The 3,024-nt window shown below is 37.7% G+C and overlaps 1 pseudogene; it reads right to left on the bottom strand.

Moving 5' to 3' along the window:
- Positions 1 to 1,105: 1,105 nt before the first annotated feature.
- LOC104276135 lies at positions 1,106 to 1,372 on the bottom strand (annotated as a pseudogene).
- Positions 1,373 to 3,024: the final 1,652 nt, after the last annotated feature.

Here is a 3,024-nt window from a genome sequence, read left to right as displayed (position 1 = left end):
AATATCTTAATTTCTATTTTTATACTTAGTTCAAGTTTGACTCTTAAGAATTCTTGGGGGGTTTCTTCCTTTTTCTTTCAAGTAGATTTTTTGCCTTTTTTTTTCTCCATATTCACTTGGTTTTATTCACTGGCTCATTTCCACAGGAAAAAAAAAGAAAACACAAGAAAAAAATTATGAAGACAAAGATTAAAAAAAAATCAGTAATGTCTTCTTTACTGGTAAAAAACTGATGGTACAATATATGATGCCAAAATCTGACTGGAATTCTGGAGGAAACTCAAAGCCATCTGGTCAAAAGTCTGAAGTTTAGCACTTTTGTGCTTGGTTACAACAGTCGTTGTTACTTTAAACAAAAAGAAAATATGTGGTTTTATTTTTTTAGAAATGAACATCTCTGTGAAGCATTTTTAAAATTACTTAACATTCTATCAACACTCCAAGAGGAATTCCTACTTCCTCTTTATTTATGTCCCTCTTTTAAACACCTCCTCTTTGGTAACAATCTTAGAACAATATATATGTGGATATGAAACAATTTTTCACCCAGACTAAACTGGATATACGATGCCTCTACAGACAAAATGGAAGAGGATGATCTTTAGCATATCCTGAGAAGTGACCACTACATACTTCTCTATCCTTCCTAGCAACAAGAGAATGAAACCTAAGCTTTCCAAGTGACAGTGAAGACAGCTCTCGAGAAGGTGTCTAGCTGCCTTTGAGATGGGTTTTATAGTGAAGATCCGGTCTTTTCACATCTATAATACAGCAATTAACTAAATAATAATTCTAAAGACTCGTAATCATTCTGTTGACCGCTTCAGTTCTTCTGTGTGTAAAACACTGGAACTTACAAATTTTAGTAAAATGCCAAGTGTATTAAAATAAACCTAAACGCATCTTTACCAACAGACTGGGTGCCACAAACTTTCCTCACTAACTTCTGTTCTTACAATTGAGATTTCTGCCAATGAAATCAGCTGCTGGTGGAATGCATTATACATAAAGACTGGGTCCAAAATTCTGGAAATACTACGACTGTGAGAGAGTTCCTTGTATTTTAATCTTCTTAAAGTGTGATACAAATATACAACACACTCACTTTTTTATTGATATAATATGGGTCCAGATCTTCCAAGGGTTCGGACACCATTCCTGGAGGTATGTCGCCATAAATGAACGGCAGTGTTTTTCCTGCCTCCAAGTCGCTATTTGGCTTTGGGCCATCTTCATCATCATCATCTTTGCGTTCTTGTTTGGATTTTTTCGCTTTTTCTTCATTGACACGCTGCTCAATAGCTGCAAGTGATTCTCTTGTGAAATAGCGGAAGCTGTCAGGTCCTGGTGGTACCAGCACTGATTGTGCCATCTTTTCATCCTGCACCTCTTAATTACTGTTTAGCCTCTCTCATAAAAAAGTGCTAAAAATATAAAAAACACATTAAAAAGTTAGAGCAGCAGAAATGGCTACAAACAATGTAAAGGAATATACCACCATAGAATCCTGTGGGACATCTTCAATTAAATTCATTAATTATCATCCAAGAGGAGGCTGCTGTGAAATGGATTTTTTCATTTATTTTTATTTCAAGACAAACAATTTTCCTTTGCAGCTGGCCTCTTAGAGCTGTCTTCAAGGTATCAATTCTTAAAACATTTAGTTTAAAATTCACTTAATGCTAGTGTTGACAATTTCACAGACTGTATTAAAAAAAAAAAAAGTCATATATAATACAGTAGGATGTTCTTGCCTTTATCAGGGGTAATGCTATCTCTTCCTGTGAACAAAATAGGAGATATTTTCCACCACATTCAGTGTGTGCAATCAACAGTTCTGAAGTGTTTCTGGTACAGTGTTGAGGAGCGAGACTCCAGACAATTCACCTCCTTATTATCCCAAAAGCTGCACCTTGGACCAACCCTGCCTCTAGCTATAAGGACCAGAAATAACTCCTGGAATCCACTACTGCCACTCAAGGCCAGAGGCATCAGTTGAAAGCAATGCGAGATGCTCCTTCTCTTCAGGTAAAAAATATGCTGCCTTTGCAGAGCTGCCAGCTCAGGAAACAAGATTCAGGCATAAGCACCTGTATTCAGATCCCCTGCCTGGCAACCCACTGTGCACTGGAAGAATTGCTGAATTAAACAAAAATGATCTTTCATCACTACATACTGCACTTATTTTTTACGTATGATACAGTATCAATCGTATATATTTTTTTCACGATTTTCTCTAAGAAAAGCAGAACCTTTTCAATGTGTCCAGACAGTTCATGTAAAAAGAACAAGTGGAAAATATTCCCAATGTAAATACGTTAATCTGAAATCATAAACGGGATCTCTGCCGTAGCCTTCAAGAATTTTTCTCTAGGGTCCTTCTCCTGAGTAAGCACATTAAATATATATAAAATGCAATAAAAAGTAACATCTTCTGAGTAGGACAATATACCGAGAAACAATTATCCAATTAAAATGACACAATAGTTGGAAATACAATCAGCACGATCTACAACAAATTCATATTTTTGAAGCCTGCTAAATAACTGCAAACACGATGCCTTCTCCTCCTTTTCAACCATATGCACACAGCCCTTTCCACCCCCACAGACATCCATCCCTCCCCACAGCCCCCAACTCCTGCAGGTCTCCCTGGGAGCGAGCTCTGCCGCTGCGGGCAAACGCACCTGGTGCATCCTGTCATGGACCGTCTGGAGCCAAGTGCTGCTGGAAGCTGCACTGACCAGGAGCAGCAAAAGGGTTAATCAGGAAAAGCAAAGTGGTCCTGAAGACGAATCCTGTTAGCCTGGATTGTTAATTACAAGGGGGAGCAAAAAAAAAAAAAAAAAAGGCGCACAATCCTGTTTTAATACTGCAGGAAACAATTAAAAATTCATTACCAGTGAGGAATCCTGCACTTATGTGGGTTTGGAATGGCACCAAGGAAGACTGCAGCTAAAATTCCATCATGTCTTTTCCTTCTTCCTTTTTTTCCCTCCCTCTCCTTTTTTTTTTTTTTTTAAA

This window comes from Apaloderma vittatum, unplaced genomic scaffold (assembly GCF_000703405.1).
Source record: "Apaloderma vittatum isolate BGI_N311 unplaced genomic scaffold, ASM70340v1 scaffold36096, whole genome shotgun sequence".
NCBI lineage: Eukaryota > Metazoa > Chordata > Aves > Trogoniformes > Trogonidae > Apaloderma > Apaloderma vittatum.
Note: the sequence above shows the minus strand (reverse complement) of the source record. Positions and strands in the feature narration are given on the sequence as shown.